The sequence below is a fragment of the Papaver somniferum genome, chromosome 10 (assembly GCF_003573695.1).
Source record: "Papaver somniferum cultivar HN1 chromosome 10, ASM357369v1, whole genome shotgun sequence".
NCBI lineage: Eukaryota > Viridiplantae > Streptophyta > Magnoliopsida > Ranunculales > Papaveraceae > Papaver > Papaver somniferum.
In genome coordinates, this window is record NC_039367.1 from 148,444,060 (window position 1) to 148,450,494 (window position 6,435).

Consider the following 6,435-nt stretch of genomic DNA (forward strand, 5'->3'; position numbering starts at 1 on the left):
GTTGAAGGTATGGAAGTGACCCAACTTGGGGTAAGAGACAAAATTAGTCACCTGTGTGTGACTGAACAAAGGCAGTTTCAGGCTCAACAAAAGGCAGCAGCTTATGCTCAAGATCAAGCTGCTGCCATCATGGGAATTGGAGTGCATGCTGACTGTATGAATGAGGTGCCTGAAATGAGTTTGAAAGAAATTCTTGGAGTTCATGCACAAAGCATGAGTTGCTGTTTAAACCAAAGCCTGGCAGTTCACGTAATGGTATCCAGATATATGGTTTTGGTAATGCAAGTGAATATGTGGATTCCTTAAATGAAAAAGTATTTGCACAGACAGAAGCAAGTTGGTCACTGGTGTCCCTTGATCGGCTGCTTGAAATGCAACGTCAATTTGCTCCAGAACGGCGCTGGGAACCAAGGTTATGTACCAGAATGGGGAATATGCAGCAGAGCTGCTGAGTGCCAAGGATGTGTGGTATTTTAAGCAGGTGGGATGGGAAACTTTGTGGCTTGGGTTCATACTTCATACCATGTGGCCTTTGTAATGTATTTTCTGTCATTAATCACAAAATAAAATGAATTGTTAAACTGACAGGTTGTCCTCAAGGGGACTAGTGAATTTTATTTCATGTAACAATTTATTTGGAGTTCACAACAATGTTTCCCAGTTTTAAGCTTGAAATGGAACAACCTTTTTTGAGGCAAGCAAAAATTACAACAAACCAGTAATCCTAAACCGAACTTATGGCCAACTAAAATGGAAGAGGAAAAATAACAACCTAAAATGGAAGAGCACAAGTTTTAGAAACAGACTGAGGGTGCAGTCTAAATTCTGTGTAAAGAGGTGCCTGACAGAAATGGCTCAACTCAACAAGTGTATCTGATAGTTTCACTCAGACAGTACTGTAGACATAGCAATTTGGACAGATAATTTAGCTCAGAGATACCAATTGGCATTACAACATGGTAGAAATCATAAACCTTCGTTTGCCTATTCAATGGGATTGTGACAAGAGTTTAGTATTTCTCTTCCAGTTCATCCTTTGCTTCAATCAGCTGCAGACATGCTTTCTTCAGCTGATCCTCAACTGCTTCACCTTTGATTTTCCAGCACGGGAAGTCAGACCTTGCTCCAACAACTCAGCCTTAAATTTCCACGATCAAAATCCTACTTCATAATGTCAAACCGCTCTTGAGGCCAGAGTGCCAAATATTCCAGTATCTCTGCCATCTGTAGATTCTACTTGCAGAACTCAATCCGTTTAGATGACATCTCTACGAAAGGATATTGATACCAGTGACCACCATTATTGGGGCAGGATATGACGAGGCTGGCATAACACTGGTACGAGGAATATGCCCATGTTTTAAGCTTGAGTTATACAGAGAGACGCTTGTGTTTACAGGATGCTGAACCTCCCATGACCACCATTGCAATTGTATCGTTCTTCTATGAATGGTTGTGGGCCTTGCGGCTCCTGGATGGTCAACTAATTACACACTACTTTCACCAACTGTTAGCTTGGTTTGCTTCCCAAACTCTATCTCTGAAATCCTGTCTAGATCTGTGGCCTTAATCTTATCAACTGTTCAGTCCTCAGTGATCTTAGAGGTAATCTCAATTCTTTTCTCACTTGTATCACTTAACATGTACCATGTATTCGAGTCTCCCAATTGACATAGACGCAAGAACTTAAGACACCATCCCTAGCAAGTTTCTGTAGTGAATGTGCTCTGCACAATCCAAAAAAAAAAGGTTAAGTAATCAGATTATTCCGGTTAACAGGCTGAAATATGTCTGAATCATGCTAGAAAATGTCATAATTCCACACAGATAATTATAATATCATATAACACTCTGTTATACGGTTTAACTAGTACTAGCAAAACTGAACTCCACATAGGTAAAACAGGACAGGTCGGCAGGGAAAAGGAAAATTGGTCTGTGATCATATACTCCTTGCTCCCCTGTAGAGAAATCCTTGCCGTCCTATTGAAAAAAAATTGCAACCATTTATAGAATTAATTAAAGCCTGAAGCGAACACGATGCATCAGCACCAGCTTTCACAACTTCAGAGCAATTGTCTACTATACTTTTCAAGCTAGAAAGTTTCGATCTTCCAAATAAAATTAAATGATGAAGGAAGGTTTACTAACCGAGTTCGCATTGACTGCAAAGATGAACCTTCTAAGCTAGCAAGCTTAAGCAGAATAAAAAAATGGGACATATAGAAAATTGCTTGACCTGCAATTTGTCACAACACGAAAGAGGTTTATTTTTAAACATTTTGTACTGTACTGAATGTATAGGAAACTAGAGAGCTGTCAGTCAAATGAATTCTTATATTCGGATCCTTAATTCTCTGGAGCGAGGATGAGAATGAGAGAGTAGGATTTGGGTAGTCAAGATAATTAGTATACCAAAGAAGTAATTGATCACTTCCAAAAGGAGATTATTATCCAATTTCCATTTAGATGTAGAGTCACACGATATGTTGGTAACTAATAATTATTGACTGTCAAGAATAATAATCTTCATGTAAAGTGCATGTTGAAGTTAGATGTGCATATGTTCCAGAAGAGAAGAGTACAACCATAATGTGATATCTAGCTAAAAGAAAACGAGATTAATACGAATCAGTCAAAACTAATCAGTTAATCATTGGCTGGTGATAGAAAAGAAAACAACATACTATGAGAAAATTGAAACTAACCGAAAAGGATAAGGAGCAAAACTCATCAGAGTCAGCTTCACTTTGTGGAGACTATTGAAAGAAACCAACTGTAACTTGACGTATCACCCATTCGGCAGGAAGAACCAGAAACTTTAGCTAAAGAATGTTTGGTTTCTTGCACGCAGAGACTAAAGAGATTAGGTTTTCAACTTCTAAAGTTCATAATGACACATACCATTTGATTTTTTTCAACATTGAGATTCTAAGTGGGCCTTCAAAACCCTACCCATGTTTTCAATTAGAACTCCATAAAGTACTGAAAATGTAATGAAGCAAGGGATCATTTGGCGTACTACCAAGAACATGCAATTTCTGAACACACAAGCAAAAAATGTTAAGATTATGTTTCTCACCCAAGTTGCAGCAGTCTCTGATCACAGCTTGACATCAACATCAACTGCAGGAGGAAACTCGAATCTTCAATGACTCTAGAGTTTGTTCAGTTGGATAGAGAATATCGATGAGACGCTGGTGAGTCCTGATTTCGAAATGGAATCTTGCATCTTTGTGACCTTGAGGAGATTTGAGAACACAATAAATTCCCTTCTTGGTGGGTAGATATACAGGACACATAGTCTTCGTGTTTGATGTTTTTGCTGCATCCTTGGTCAGCTTGCACGATTCCTCTATTAAGGGCACATAATAAGACCTTTAGTTTGATTCTAATCTTCGGTGTCAGTTTCATCTGAAACAGAAATAACCTCCCACTGATTAATATAACAAAATCATGTCACCCAAAGAGAGGAAGAGGCATTCATACAGAGACAGTTCTTACAATAGTACCAAAAATAAAATTAACCAGAAGCTGCTGATAAGATTCTAAATAAAGGTGAACATAAATTGCTGAAATGTCATGCTTTCTCAGCTGAGCTAGGCCAAGACCTAAGAGTAAAAGAGAATCAAACTTATTTACCTGATTTACTGCATATGAATTATGACCAGCAGGTATTCAACAGTATCATTTCGCTTGTCAAACAGATAAAGAGTATGAGGAGTTACAAAGTCCAACCCTTCCGATGGACCAAAAGGTTTACTAATTTGTAACTCATGCTAACAGAAGGCTCCCCTTGTTAATGAGTCAATGAGAGTGGATTTCTTCAAAAAAAATGTCTCTTCTTTTGCAGTTCCTTGTATTAAATACCTTTACCATTACTTACCAGGCTTTGCTTAGCTTATACAAAACTATGATTTTACATTTTTACCAGACAGGAAAACTAAAACACTAATGCTGACAACCTCGTGGATAGAAAACTGTTTAAACTTCATCTTTGGAGTGACCTGATTAGTAATTACGAAGACCTTAGACATTCAAACACAGTTGGGTTAGGCTTGACGGGATTGAGTTGCCTCCTTACAAGTCAATATGGCAGATCTGATTGATCCATAAAACTTCAATAAGCCAATTTCAAAACTCTCTCAATGTGGAATCTGATACTTTACCCACTTGAGACCTTCCAAGTGACAGGTAAGCGTTTAACAACATCGTTTGAACATCAATAGCAGTAGCACAATTACTCGAGGCTGGTCCAAATGGAGGTGACTTTACAAAGTTGCATGTCCTAGGCTAATAATAACAAGGGATTTCCAATGGAAATCAACAAAAAAAAAAATGAGAATTTGAAAAAACCAAAATTTCTACTGATAAATCAACAAAAAAATGAAAAATTGAGAAAACCCAACAATTCAAAATGCAAAAGAATGAGGAGAGAGTCACGCACTACCTTATCAATGCAATCATCCTCAATGGAAATTTTAGGTGTACCATGAATTTCAGAACCAGCAGCAACCTACAAAACCTCAACCAAAAACAACAAAATGAACATCCAAACATCAATAATCATAACAAAGAAACAGAAGCCATTGTTTTAAACACAAAACCCACCTTATAAGCTTCCAAACTGGCTCTGTCTAAGGGTTCAGTGGAATCGTCTAGGGTTTCTAAAGTGTCAAGCAGCTCTGGGGAAGCAAAACCCTTAGAAGGCTTTGATTTAAGAGATGGGAGTGTTGAGATATTTGAAGGGAAGTGAGTTGTTGAGGGTTTGGGGGATTTTGAGGAAAGGGTGGAGTGGGAAGAGGGAAGAATAAGGAGAGGTTTAAGGGTCGAAGAAGAAGTAGCCATTTTTTCTGAATTATTGAGAAGAAATGCACTTTTTTTGTTGTAATTTTTGGTGAGGGCCGTATGAGAGGAGGTGTTTGGGTGCAGGATCTGTTGTGATCTGTTAGATTTAGCCCGTTTCGGTACCACTTATAGAGGTTGTCTTTTTTATTTATTTGAAGGTGACCATGAGTTTATTTGTTTAATTTGTTTGATAGTTGGTTACGATTAGAGGGAACGTGGTCCCAATTCTGTCAAGGAATACAATTTGTTGTAGGAATTTGGGAAAGTGTATTCCCAATTGGTTGTTGTTGCGGGTGTTGCCTGATGTAGTTGGTCTTCCACTGCCCTATTTGCTAAAGCATCCGCCGCTTGATTCGCTTCCCTGTAGGTGTGTGTGATCTTGTAGTTGGGAACCATTGCGAGTAGTTGTTGTATTTATTGTATGAGTCGGGTGAGATGTCACGGTTGTGATTGCTACGTCTTAAGAAGAGACACCAGTGCTTGTGAGTCTACTTCAAACCATAGTTGTGGCCATCGGTGTTGAGTCGCCATTCGTACCGCTATCAGTAATCCCCATGTCTCCACTAACATTGATGTGGTGGTCCCCAAAGGTTCCTTTATCGCTCTAAGTACATTTCCATTACTGTCCCTACATATGATTCCCGCTCCTGCCGGTCCCGGATTCCCCTTTGATGCTTCATCTGTGTTTATTTTTATCCAGTGTAGTGTAGGTTCTTTCCATCCTATGTAGATAGTTTTTGTTGTAGTACTGGGTCGCTGATGACGAGTTGAAGTTGGTTCATTAGCCATGATCGGTGCCGAGTGTCATTATGCCCATTGATATTCCTCAAACATGACCATGATGATCTGGTATGTCCGCCAAGGCGTTTGCTGTTGTCTCTTGTATACCTTTGAATTCCTTGCCATCCAAATGTGCCACATTGTGAAGCTATACAACGCCCTGATTGATGGTATGTTTGTAGTTGTTAATCCCTCTTGAACGTTGATGGAACGTGAAAACTGATTTGCCGATTGTTGTTGGTGTTGCCGCCGGTGCTGATTTTGTATTCCGTTGCTTCCCTTTGTTAATGTATTAGTTGTCGGTTCGGACTTCTAGCCAGATGTGTGATTACGAGTTGCCATATTGTTCTGGAGTTGCTGCAGTCGAAGATCAAATGTTGTTTTGTTTCCTCTTGCATGTTGCAAATAGGACATGTGCTTATGGTTGTGATCTGAAATCGATGGAGTTTTTTGAAGGTCGGTAGACCTTGGTTGGTGACTTTCCAAAAGAAATGTCTGATCTTTGGTGGACATTGTAGAGTTTCTTGTAAAAAGATCACTTCATGATCGGAGATTTTATAAAGTACTTCCATTTGAAAAAAAGAATTGACGAAAAGGAAAATTCAAATTAAAAATGACTCTCACTAAAGCAGTGAAAAACAGTAAAAGACCGGTAAAATAAGCTAACATGGCTAGCTAGCTGGCAACCATTACCGTTTTCTAATTACATATAAGAGTAGACAATGAGAAACCTTCAAACAACTTAGTTTGTAAAGCCCATATATACAAGTTACACTTAACAGCTACAATCAACTGATTCAAGTGTTG

The 6,435-nt window shown here is 38.8% G+C and overlaps 1 long non-coding RNA gene across 4 annotated transcripts; it reads right to left on the bottom strand.

The window, feature by feature from the left end:
- Window positions 1-606: 606 nt before the first annotated feature.
- Window positions 607-4,925, bottom strand: LOC113319558. 4 transcript variants are annotated; one of them, XR_003345626.1, is made up of 6 exons: window positions 4,612-4,925; window positions 4,451-4,516; window positions 3,083-3,414; window positions 2,709-2,985; window positions 2,152-2,239; window positions 607-1,727 (listed from the first exon to the last, which is right to left on the bottom strand). It is a non-coding gene; the product is annotated as an uncharacterized LOC113319558 (long non-coding RNA). The 4 variants fall into 4 exon arrangements; XR_003345625.1 differs by adding an exon at window positions 3,643-4,293 and having other exon boundaries at window positions 2,709-3,414; XR_003345623.1 differs by having other exon boundaries at window positions 2,709-3,414.
- Between the last annotated feature and the right edge of the window lie 1,510 nt (window positions 4,926-6,435).